The sequence below is a fragment of the Hibiscus syriacus genome, unplaced genomic scaffold (genome assembly GCF_006381635.1).
Source record: "Hibiscus syriacus cultivar Baekdansim isolate YM2019G1 unplaced genomic scaffold, ASM638163v2 tig00000340_pilon, whole genome shotgun sequence".
Classification (NCBI taxonomy): Eukaryota; Viridiplantae; Streptophyta; class Magnoliopsida; order Malvales; family Malvaceae; genus Hibiscus; species Hibiscus syriacus.
In genome coordinates this window covers 11,669,811-11,683,803 of record NW_024061783.1, presented here as the reverse complement: position 1 = coordinate 11,683,803, position 13,993 = coordinate 11,669,811, and the positions used below count along the sequence as shown (strand labels likewise).

The window sequence follows — 13,993 nt, the reverse complement described above, 5'->3', positions numbered from 1 at the left end:
CCCGAATGACCACGTAGAACCATCGACTCTTGGCATGCCAACTATAACCCTAGCTCTCATGCACATAACATGGGCATTATTATTATATTATCACATTATCACATTTTCACATATTCATATCATATACATATATAAACTCAAGGCTTTTTATCACATATATCGTGTAATACTCACTTGGAGTTTCATATCTTCTTATCACATATCACATAACTTTTTACTTTTTCTTGTATTCTTTTCCACATAGCTCATAGTCATGATTCTTATCTCATAACATATATTTACACATATACAGGTTCTTATACAACCACTCATTCAAGTATAACATTTAATCTAGCTTATTACGCTAACATGTATTCACATCAATCATTTAATATACATAACATATCATGTACATTCTAATAGAAACACATATGAGTCACATCACTTTCACATATATTTTATCATATATTTTATCTATTATTATCACATAGCCTATTATCACACCTATATGCATTTACATTGTTCACATATAAAGATGCATTTGACAATTAGACATATGCATTTACTCATATACAATACATCTAGCACCATATCACTACATGTTTATACTTCAGTACTCATATCACATAATATCAGAATTTGACTCATCACAAGTCTTAATTCCCTAATATAACGTACACTTAATATCATGTACTTACCTCGTCACAATGAACACTACCAAGCTCTTATTCTTTCTTGCGAGTCTTACTCTGACGACCTATCCGAACTTTGCTTTCGATCGATGTCTACACAATCATGTATTGATACTTATCAGTATCCAATTGATATACTTTAATCTATCATTTCTTAGACTGAAAGAAAGATTTATTTCATTTCTCATTTAAGTGTATCGATGCATCCCTTAACGTGTATATCGATGCACTACCTATGCATCGACACATAAATTACATTCGATGTTTTATCTTAAGGGGGTGTATCAATGCACTCCCTATGTATCGATGCACTTATTGCATTCGCTATTTATATTTCGTTTGAGAGTGCATCGGTACCCATTGAATGTGTACCGATACACACAGTCCAAAAATTACATTTTGAGCATGAAAATCACTTCATTTTCAGCTCAACACTTCATATTTCACCTCCTTTTATATTCCTAACTTTTATACACATACTTACACTCATTTCTACTCAATAATCACTTCTTTAAACTCAAAATTCTATCCTTTATATGGCATTCAAGAATCACACCAACTTTGCAACTTGTTCTAAATCCAATTCTAACACATTATCTCTCTTAAATAAGTTGATGACAAGTCAAATTCATCAATAAAACTTCAAAACCACTATATATCAAGAATTCATTTCTAAACCCTTAATCAAATTTTCTTTCTAATTCTATCTTCTTAATGTTTTAAGCTTATATAAGCTTTCCTTAAGCTTATATAACCCCCAAAGACTCAAATCCAACTCAAAAATTCAAGAAATCAACAGCTAAAATCAAACTTACCTTTAAAAATGGAAGCCAACGTGAAGAAGGAAGAAAAAGAAATAAGCTTTCCAGATAACTCTCCCCATCCCCACATGTTATCTCCCTAAATAAGGGAGATAAAAATATCCTGCAAGTTAAATTACCATAATACCCTTACAATCTTCTATTAATTCTTAATAATTCATTACTTATTGCTTCAAATCAAATCAAATCTTTCAATCATTCTCAACTCTATTAAAACCAACTACTTTACCATAATATTGAGATTTACATGCAAGAATCTTTGGATCCTCAACATCCTCATCTATTATTATATTATAAACTTGTGCAGTTGGTTGCATCTCATGCTGAGTGAATGACTCCGATCGATTCTTCTATGACCTCTACCTCTATTTCTTTCAGATACCACATTAGATCTTTCTCTTTATCGTCTCCTCAATCATAAGTGGACAATCTCGAATAAAATGTTCAACATCCCCACATCTAAAACAAGCTCCTAAGATCACTTTACAAACTCTTGTATGATTCTTTCCATAATATGAACATTGCCTGACTTGGTTGAGATTTGATCATCTATCAATAGAAGCATCTGATTCCAACATATCCTGAGTTGGAGAATCCCATTCTCTATTTTTCTTTGATGGCGAGGAACTTGACGAATAACCCATTCTTTTGGACTTTTGAACTTTTTGTTCTTTAAATCTTTCATTCTGAGCTCTCTCTAGAGCTTTAGCTCGATTAACCACTTCTTGAAACGATGAAAAATTCAAGGCTATCAACAACTCTCTTAGCTTAGGGTGCAAACTCTCCACAAACCAATCACACACATCATTCTCAGTCGAAATAAGCTCAGCAGCAAAACGACTTAACTTATTAAACTCACATTCATATTCATATACTGAATAATTCCTTTGCTTCAAATTCATAAATTCTTGCTTCATCTGTCTAATATATTGGTCACCAATATACTTACGATTAAATTCTTCCAAGAAGAATAACTAGATCACTTGATCACTTCTTAATCTCATAGTGACATTTGTCCACCATATTCTAGCTTTTCCCCGTAACAACGAAACTATTCCATCTAATATCTCCATGTCAGAACAGTGGAGTCCATCCGACATAATCTTGACATCATTCAACCAAAGATCCGCAGTAACCCGATCTTCCTCAGCTTCACCCTTAAACTCAGGTGCTCCTAAACCTTTCAATTCCTTAGTTATATTCATTCGAGGAGCTGAGGGCGCAGAGGGTTGAAAATGCGACAAAACAGCGTTTAACGTCCCAAAAAATAACCCTTGATCTCTCACTGGTACCCCTGGAGGTGTTCGCTCTTCACCATGCCTGGCCAGGGCAGGTGAATTACTACTACCCTCAGGTCTATTACTTCTCCTTTCACTACGAGGTCTCTCATGATCAAACATATATTACATAACCATATAACTTTATTAGAAGACAACATACTCATGACTATTAGATTAGAAACTTTCACTTTATGTTGGCATGTATACCTTTTCAAAATACTTTTGACTTCATTTTAAGCCTAGAATCGGCTAAACCTTAGTTCTGTTACCATTAAATGTAATAACCCAAACCCGTATCTAACCCGGATACGAATCTGAGGTGTCACATTGACTAGTCAAAGCATGTACTTTTATAAAAACTATAAAAAAAATCTAAAACTTCCTTTCTATAAAGTTAATATTTAACATAAACAAGTTTAAAACATTCTCAAACTACATCAGAGCGTACATTCATAATAACTTGATTTACATGCCAACATACTAATTTACATAACAGAACATACTTTACAAATATTTCTGATATGAACTTTGAGCGGAGATATGATGTTCTGCTGATCCGAAGCTTGATCTTCTGACTTATCCACACCTACGTGTAAGACACTTACAGTCTAAGTCATAGACTTAGACATGAAAACCATGTAATATTACTCTACTCATGTCAATGCATAAACAATTAATACTATCATATCATATAAAAAGTATATATTTAACATGAACATATCATACCCAAACACATTGCACCTCATATCACAATTACATATACACTAGTGATCATTATTATCATATGATCCTAACTTATCACTTATACATGTCATATATCATATATACCATTTCATGAGAAACACACATATCATTATATCACATATTTATTCTTTTTAAAGCCCATGCACACTTCTGAGAACTTAAGGTATGTGAGTACGTACAGGTTGTGCACTATACTGTCACCACAGCTCGTATAATTCCCACTAGGGGAGCGTAGAATTTGTCTCGTATGATCACTATGTCCCGAAGGACCACTATGTCCCGAATGGCCACTTATGTTCTGAAGGACCACTACGTCCTGAAGGACCACTGATAACACATATCACATGTCCTAAATGACCACGTAAAACCCTCAACTCTTGGCATGCCAACTATACCCCTAGCTCACATACACATAACATGGGCTTTATTATTATATTTTCACATTTTCACATATTCATATCATATACACATATAAACTGAAGGCTTCTTATCACATATATCGTGTAATACTCACTTGGAGTTTCATATCTTCTTATCACTTATCATATAGCTTTTCACTTTTTCTTGTATTCTTTTCCACATAGCTCATAGTCATGATTTTTATCTCAACATATATTCATACATATACAGGTTCTTATACAACCCCTTCATTCAAGTATAACAATTAATCTAGCTTATTACACTAACATGTATTCACATCAATCATTTAATATACATAACATATCATGTACATTCTAATAGAAACACATATGAGTTACATCACTTTCATATATATTTTATCATATATCTTATCTATTATTATCACATAACCTATTATCACACCTACATGCATTTACATAGTTCACATATAAAGATGTATTCGACAATTAGACATATGCATTTACTCATATACAATATATCTAGCACTATATCACTACATGTTTATACTTCAGTACTCAATCACATAATATCATAATTTGACTTATCGCAAGTCTTAATTCCCTAATATAACGTACACTTAATATCATGTACTCACCTGGTCACAATGAACACTACCAAGCTCTTATTCTTTCTTGCGAATCTTACTCTGCCGACCTATCCAAACTTTGCTTTCGATCGATGTTTACACAATCATGTATTGATACTTATCAGTATCCAATTGATATACTTTAATCTATCATTTCTTAGACTGAAAGGAATATTTATTCCATTTCCTATTGAAGTGTATCGGTTCACTCTACAGTGTATCGATGCTTCCCTTAACGTGTGTATCGATTCACTACTTATGCATCGGTACATAAATTACATTCGATGTTTTCATCTTAAGGAGGTGTATCGATGCACTCCTTATGTATCGATGCACTTATTGCATTCGATATTTATATTTCATTTGAGAGTGCATCGGTACCCATTGAATGTGTACCGATACACATAGTCCATAAATTATATTTTGAGCATGAAAATCACTTCATTTTCAGCTTAACACTTCATATTTCACCTTCTTTTATATCCCTAACTTTCATACACATACTTACACTCATATATACTCAATAATCTCTTTTTTAAACTCAAAATCTTATCCTTTATATGGCATTCAAGAATCACACCAACTTTGCAAAATTTTCTAAATCCAATTCTAACACTTTATCTCTCTTAATTAAGTTGATGATAATTCAAATTAATCAATAAAACTTCAAAAACCTCTATATATCAAGAATTCATTTCTAAACCAATCAAATTTTCATTCTATTTTTCTCTTCTTAATGTTTTAAGCTTATATAACCCCCAAAGACTTAAATTCAACTTAAAAATTCAAGAAATCAACAGCTAAAATCAAACTTACCATTAAAAAATGGAAGCCAACGTGAAGAAGGAAGAAAAACAAAATAAGCTTTCTAGATAACTCTCCCCATCCCCACGTGTTATCTCCCTAAATAAGGGAGATAAAAATATCCTCCAAGCTAAATGACCATAATACCCTTATAATCCTTTCATATTTACCCTTTTATCCAATACTAAAATATTCTTATTTAAATCCTTGAACTTTTTAATTTTTCTAAATTGATCCCTAAATTTCAAAAATTCTCATTTTAATGTCTGACCCGGATTTCGGGATGTTACAATCTAAATACAAATGAGTACAGAGCTCTAGTGGAATTCAAAGGAATGCAGTTTGTGGGAAAGCCTATGAAAAATAAACAATTTGCTGAGAGGGATGCTGCAGTAGAAGTTTTGGCTTGGTTGACTCATACTTTGGACAATATATGTGCCGATGATTCCCCTCTTGATGTCACCGACAACATGTTAAACTTTTGGGGAAGCATCAAAGATTAAAAGGACGATAAGTATCCTTTTTCTCTATTACTGCATGCCATGTCTTTCCATTGCGACTCTAAGCTGCATGGTAGTGTTTAAAACGAAGAGAAGTTTGGATATCCACGGTTGATTACTGCTCAAATTGTTTTGACGATTCACTATTGAATCCCAATAACATTGAGGTTTGCAGTAATAGATTGAGAAACTAGAATGAGGAAGAACATTATGTTCCGCATCAAATGTATGAATTGCATGCTGAAACAGAGAATCAAGATCTCTAACATAATTAACTCTCTCTTCTTATGCCAGCAATGACTGTTTTAAAGCTTATGGATGCATTTTTGTGTATGCGCATGTAAGCTGATGCATTGAGTCTATAAAGAAATAGTTCTGCAATTTAATTTTGAAAAAATAGTTTTATAGCATAACTATATTATTCCGAGCCGAGGGTTATTTAATATTGATATATGTTTTAAGCTTTTTTTCTTTTTTTTAGGAATTTAGCTAATTATTAGAGATTTTTCCAGTGTAGAAGTTTAGAGTTCCCTTAAATAGTTTAGAGTGAATAAGCAATTAAGGTTATAATTTTCTCATAATTTTTCAATTTCTCAAAATTGACATGGCATAGAGCCCAAAACCAAATTTAATGGTGATTTTTTTATCAGTTTTTTCCTCAAAAATCTTAAATGTAGAAGATATGGTACTTACCATTTACCAATTTAGCTTGAGTTCTTGTTAACATCGCCCACACCATTGGAACCCAAAAGGTCTTTGCGGAAGGAGCCTTAGAATCCGTTGGTTGAAAACCCTACGCGCGTACTTTATGTGCCATTGTCAGTTGTTGCACCCATCTTCACGACTCTATATTCAAAATGTGTTATGGTTATTTTGAGTTCGTAGTCGTACCTTTTGGATTGATTAATGCTCTGATAGTCATGGATATCATGAATCGAGTGTTTCAATTGTATCTTGATCAATTTGTGATCGTCTTTATTGATGACATTTTTGTGTACTCGAAGACTGTTGAGGATCACAACAAGCACATATGAATTGTGTTGCAGATTCTTAGTGAGGAGTTTTTTGGTCAAATTTTCAAGTGTTATTTATGGTTAAGTGAGATTTCCTTCTAGGTTATGCGGCTTCAGTCGAAGGAATTCTTATGAACCCAAAAAATATCAAAACAATCGTGGAGTGGAAGACTATGAAGAATGTATATGTGGTTCGAAGCTTTTTAGGACTCATCAGTTATTACTATCAATTTGTGAAATGAGTTTCAATGACTGCACTGTCAATCACCAAGTTGCTAAGGAAATACTTTCCATTTATTTGGATTGAAAAATGTAGACAAGTATCGATTAATTGAAGAATATTTTGTTAGAGGCTCTGATATTAGTTCAAATCGAATACAAAATGGATTACACTTTGTTTCGTGATGTATATCTTAATGAGTTAAATTGTGTGTTGATGCAAGAAGGCAAAGTAGTGACTTACACATCTCGACAAGTAAAGACTTATGAGAGGAATTATTCAATCCATGATCTTGAGCAAGCTACGATTGTGTTTGCGCTTAAAATATGATGTCGTTAATTATATGGAGAGAGATGTTACATCTTCATAGATCACAAGAACTTGAAGTATAATTTGCATCAAAGAAGATGAGTCAAATTCTTGGAGGACTATGATATTTTTGATTGACTATCATCCCCAAAAAGTTAATGTAGCAGTTGACACTTTTTGTCAAAAGGCATTATATATTTTAAGAGATATGAATGTGCAATTGTCCTTGAGTGATGATGGTGATTTGATAAATGAGCTGCAAATCAAACCTACTTGTTATGTCGAATTAAAGAACTTCAGTTAAGTCATGAAAAATACATATGAAGGAAAAGTCAAGTTTAATAAGAGTAAAGATTTCAGGATTAAAGTTTGATGGGTGCTTATATTATCGTAGAAGAATTTGTATTCTCAATATTATTGACTTGTAGCGGGAGACTCTACAAGAAGTTCATTGTAGTCTGATAACTCCGTAAAAAGATCATATTTGGGACATTTTCACTTAAGTTATTGATTGTCTAAGAGCTCATGTAGGATCATATAGATGCATTTAGGAGCATATAGTTGCATGTAGTGGAATTACGTTTGTCGCAGTATTTTATTTTGTAATCGGTGTTGCGTTATGAGGAAGGTGCTTGTTTGGTGATGTACAAGATTTGGGAGCAAGGAAAAGAAAAAGGAAAGTGTCATGACATGATGAGACTACTGAGCAGAATGCAAATGCCGATTCGGTTGGCATTTCGAGAGCAAACAAAATGAAAGAAGATATTTTTCAAAGCCAACTGTCCCTACCTTCACGTGACCTCTACCCAAGAGGAGACATCTGCCTGGAGGGGACCACACACTGCTGCAGATGACCCTACTGGACTATGACCTACTGCAGCTGATTCTACTGGACCACGACCTGTTGTAGCCTGATCTTGTCCGGTACTCAGCTAGCTGCCTAGAGGGGACCGCTGCCACCTCTATTCACCCTCACGTGAATGAAGCATGTTTGGGGTATCCTAGGAATTTCAACACAAATTCCTAGGTTTATTATCCCCTATAAATAGGAGATGAATCCACCATGAAAAGGAGACTTTACAAACGCTACCTTAAGCCATAAAATTTTGGAGGAAAAAGGTCTCTCCTTTCTCCACCTATCTTGTTCGCCATTGCATTCCTCCATTGACTAGGTAGAGGGAGTGGCGAACTAGGCGTCCGAGAGGAGGTAGCTCGCTGGGATAGTTCGTGGTGGCCGAGGGAAGCTCCGACAGTGCACATCGAAGGCTTTTCCTCATTCCCTTTGCTCTTTGCTTTTATTTTTATCATTTGGGTTGTAAGGAATGAATTAACTTATTTCTTTGTGCTTGAAACATTCGAACCCCACCATGAACTAGTCTTATTTGGTGGAGTTCATTTTGGATATTTAAGATTTACTTTAATGAATGGTTGTTTTTAAATGTTGTTATATGTTTTGTTTATGATGTTTAATGCCTTAAGGTTGTAGGAGCTATGAGAGTAGCCATTCCTTAGCATATTACATAGTGTTCGAGAGTAAGTAGTACATCCTTAGTGTTCGAGAGAAACTAGGGAGGAACCACACAAGTAAGGAGCTCTACATAGTAACTAGGCATAATCCACCCTTAGAGATAAATCTAGGATTTCAGTCGACTAAAAGGAGTAGTGCGTGATCGAGAGGTTAGATGTTAATGTTTCTTCTAAAAGGTATTGTCGTGACATATCCTGTTATCTAGACAAATAGGATCCCTGCATTAGCTAACGCCAATAGGTTTTCCATAGCTTCTTCAACCTATCAAGTCCCTTAACTAGAGATAGCATATGGCACTCTTTGTAAACTCTGTCCATGGGCAGATAAGGCATAGAAGTAAGACCATTATAAGAAGTAGACTTAAATTTCTTAAGTGATTCCTATCATTCATTCCTATAATAGCTTATCGTGAGAGGAGTCTAAAGTCTTTATAATCAAATCCAACAGTTGCATTTTGCTTTGCCTTTACATTTTCATTTGTTTGCACCGAACACAATATAATTAGCCACGACATCTCCATTTACTACTATATTACCATCAATCCATTTCCACAACATCCATTTCATCTTGCCACATCATTCTCATTTGTAAATAACATCACTAAATATACTTAGGTGAAAAAGTAAATTGTTGTAATTCAGCTTATAGATTTCCTCCAATCCCTGTGGATACGATACTCACTCATCACTGTATTACTTGTTCGATTGTGTATACTTTCACATATTTTTGCGATCATATATAGTAATCACAATTCGCGGACATAATCCACTCGTTATGTATTTTGGAGATAATAAAAATTATCAAGATGTAAAGAACCGATTTTGGTGGTTGGGAATGAAAAGGGAAATGATAGAATTCATTGTCAAATGTTTGACATGTCAACAAGTGAAAGTGAAGCATTAAGTGCTTTTCAGATTACTACAACTAATCTTTATTTCATAATTAAAGTGGGAGAGAATCATGGTGAACTTTGCGACAAAACTTCTATTAACTCAAAGTAAAAAGGATATCGCGTGGGTAGTGGTGGATCGATTAATCAAGACACCTCATTTTATTCCGGTTAAGACAAACTATTCTATGGAGAGGTATGTGAAATTCTATATTTGAGAAGTAGTACGACTTCATGATGTGTCGATCGCCATTATTTTAGATCAGGATTCGAGATTTATCTTGAGGTTTTGGGAATCTTTACATGATGTTTTGGAGACATGATTAAATTTTAACATCTTGATATATGAACTCGATTATGTGTTTCAAGTCATATATGAAGTTGCCCGATCGTGATTCTAGTAAGAACTTCACAGTGCTTTGATCGAAGACTGAAAATGCACAAACAATGTTACAAGAAAGAAATTGATATAAGTAAATTGAAAATGAAAGGTTGTAGGTTATGATAAAGTGGTTTGAAAGGTGATGGAGGAGTGATGGTTGTTGTGGCTTAATGAAATGAAGGAAAGTGGGGAAAGTGTAGTGGTGATAATAATTTATAGTGTGGAAAGAATGTAAGTTTGGTGAAGGTAAAAGATGTTATGGCGTGTGAGATGAATGGTGAAATAAAAAAGTATGGATTGTGACCCGCTAGCTATATGGAGCTAGGAACCAATAATATACAAAGATGAAATCGAAGTGATAGAGGGTGGAACGTGAACCACTAGCTATAGGTGAGCTAGGAACCAACAATATAAAAAATAAAATAGAGAAAGGCTTCAAGACTAATAAGAAACCAATAGAGTTCTAATCCAAGAACTAAAATGATAGTAACCTTTCAAAGTGTTTATTATGCAAAAAGTTCTAAGTACAAATGCCATGGAGGTGCCTATTTATAGCGTTGATAGGAACCATATGAAGAGTTTTTACAATTAAAATAAAACAATCACCTAAATGCAATTTAATTCAATTAAATGACTTGTCATTTTTCTTATCCTTTGATGGTTGGCCATGTAGATTGAAAATGGATGAATTAAGCTTTAATTTGAGATAATTCTAGCCTTAAATTCTTCCAAAAAAGGAGGGGTGACTCTTGGGCTGCCTTGCTTTGCTTGTAAATTGAAGAAAAGGGATAAATGAAGTCATAGGATAAATGTGGACATCCTACATGTCCAAACCATCTTGTCTCTTCAAATTCCTTGTTGATTTTATCACTTAATTTGGCGATTAAATGAAATAAAATCAGCCTTCGTTGCTTATTCCTTAGTAGCATATGAATAGCCTTCAAAGAATGATAAGTAAGACTTAAGTGAATTATGAAGGATTGAATGCATTGTCTCTCCAACAATATGAACAACCTTGAAAAGATGAAAAGAATTAATCCTTGCATTAATTTGAATAGAAGCACTAAGATAGCCTTCAATTGTTTGTCTCTTGGTAGAAGATGAAAGGACTCTTCCTTGGCCCAAACTCATCCAAATCATCCATGCGTGAAATTCCCTTAATGAAAATTCCAGCCTACACTTTCTTTGGTAATTCAATCATATCTCAAGCTCCCGATATCGGATTGAGGTGATTCAAAAGGCATTGGAAATATAAGAGATAGATGAATAATGTCCAATTGGTTTATGGAAAAAAAATGTCTGTATATCATCCATAATTAGAATACATTATGACTGATATTCTTGCATCTGTTGAGACTGTTCAGGTTCCCTCTTCCACCTAAACACAAAGATAAACTTTATTCAATCATAACATGTAAATATGCATGGGATAATTAAGAGTTAGTTTGATTAATGACCTAACATTATTCAATGAACTAGATTCATGAATGAAGTAGCTTACTAAATGATCTAAATATGCATAACTGAACTACTTCCCTAAATAAACTAGATACTTTAAATGCAATGCATGCTTAAATGAACAACACACTTATTAAACGCAATGAATATTATGCAAACTTTTATATTTTAATGCAAATTTATGCCAAAGTAAAAGGATGAAATCCTCCCTTAAACTTGGTTGTTCATTCTTCACATTCCATCATTGAGTATGATGGTGGGGGTTCTTCTTTTGGATTGAAAAAGGCTTTTGAAAATATAAACTTGGCTTGGAATTCCCAGATTAAGCTCGAATAAGTTCTAGAAGCTTCTCGAATGTAAACAACTTTCCTCGATCAAACGGTCTCAAGGAGATTGCTGAAAATAATGTAAGGCGCATAGCCGGGATCACATCACATCTTATTTCATCCTAAGACTAACGAAGAATCCGAGAGAACTATCAAAACTTAGAAGACATGCTTTGTGCTTATATAGTAGAGTTTGAGGGCTTATTGGAAAAATACTTGCCTTTAGCTAAGTTCACATGCAACAATAGCTATCACTTGAGTATCAAGATTGTTTTGTATGATACTTTATATGGTATGATGTGTTGAACTCCTCTAAATTGATTTGAATTTTGTGATCGTCAAATAATTGGCCCTGACTTAGTTAAGGATACTGAGGACAAAGTGAAGATCATACAAGATAATATTATGATGGCTTTTGACAAGTAAAAATCCTACTCGGATATTGAGAGGAAAGATATTGAATTTAAGATAGTAGAGGAAGTATTTTCCAAAGTCTCATTATGAAATAAAATGCTCTTGTAACAACCTAACTCGTACCCGACTCGGACACGAATCCGAGATGTCACATTGACTTTACAAAACATTGACTTATATAAAAAAAGGGAAATTTTCAACTTTATTTGTATTAAAAATGATGGAACCCTTAATTTAAAACAAATAATAAAACTCACATTAATATTTAATTAAACATTTAATAATTTACATAAATACAAAAGTATAAGTTTACAAAATAGAACATAGTGTTTCAATTTAACTTGTAGTACATGCCAACATTTTACAGTTTACAAGAAACCTAAATTTAAAATTGTTCTGAACTGATCTTTACGGGAGTATGATGTCATCTCCTAACCTCAATCCTCTGATTTCTTCAAACCTACGAGTGAAATAATCACACGCTAAATCGTTGACTTAATGAGGTAAATACGAGTCATAAAAACTTTTTAAACAAAAATTATTATTAATTATTTTATTCATATAACTTTGTTTTTAATGACCCAATGTATATTACTGAGAACTCTAAGTATTTGAGTACATTGAGGTTGTAACATCCGCAATACCGGGTTAGTGACCAAATTGTAAAGTTTCAGAATTTGGTGACTAAAGTATAAGAATGAAATAGTTCAATGATTATTGGATATATATGATGAAGGTTATTTAGTAATTAGTAAAGGAAATAAAGGGTAAAAGGGTCAATTGACCAAGAAATGAATAAAAAAATGGGATTGGTAAGGATAAAGGCACGTGGAAAGGGAGAGAGTTCTCCAGAGTTCTCTTCTCCTTTCTTCTTCTTCTTCACGTGGAAGCCAAGAGCCAAAGGTAAATTTCTTTGTTTATAATTGAATTGTTGATTTTAAGGTTAGGTTTTAATTATTAGATGATAACTAAGCTTAAGGAAAGCTTAAATAATCTTAAAAGCAAAGGATGGTGGAGTTAGGAGAGATTAAAGATTTAGAGTTTACAAATGAAATCTTGGAATAAAGTTCATTTCTTAGATTGGAAGTTAAATTTGACTTGTCAATGGTTAAATTAAGAGATTTAGAGTGATAGAATTGGATTTTATATCATATAGAAAATTTGGTATGATTCTTGAATCTCATAAAGAAGATAGGATTTTGAGGTTAAAGATGATTTACATGGATATAAGTTGGTTCAAGTTATAGTAGTTGAGTTTAATGTCATAAGAGGGGCTTAAAATAGAAGAATTAAGGGAAGAGTTAATGATTTACGTGCTAAAATGTCAGTTCTGGGCAATGTGCATCGATGCACATTCATTGTGCACCGATGCATCGATGATAAATACCAGAAATTGTTTAAGGTGCATCGATGCACATGCAGTGCATCGATGCATGAATTTAAATAGAAAACATCGAATGGGATTTATGCATCGATGCATAAGGAGTGCATCGATGCATCTCCATTAAATACAAACATCGAATAGGATTTATGCATCGATGCATGGTGTAGTGCATCGATGCATACCTTCATTAAAAGATGAAATTGGCTTTTCTTTGAGACTAAGGAGTGATAGTTTCGAATATATC

The 13,993-nt window shown here is 33.5% G+C and overlaps 1 pseudogene; it reads left to right on the top strand.

The window, feature by feature from the left end:
* The window catches only part of LOC120199926, a 75,656-nt pseudogene extending 69,827 nt beyond the window's left edge, over positions 1-5,829 (top strand).
* Positions 5,830-13,993: the final 8,164 nt, after the last annotated feature.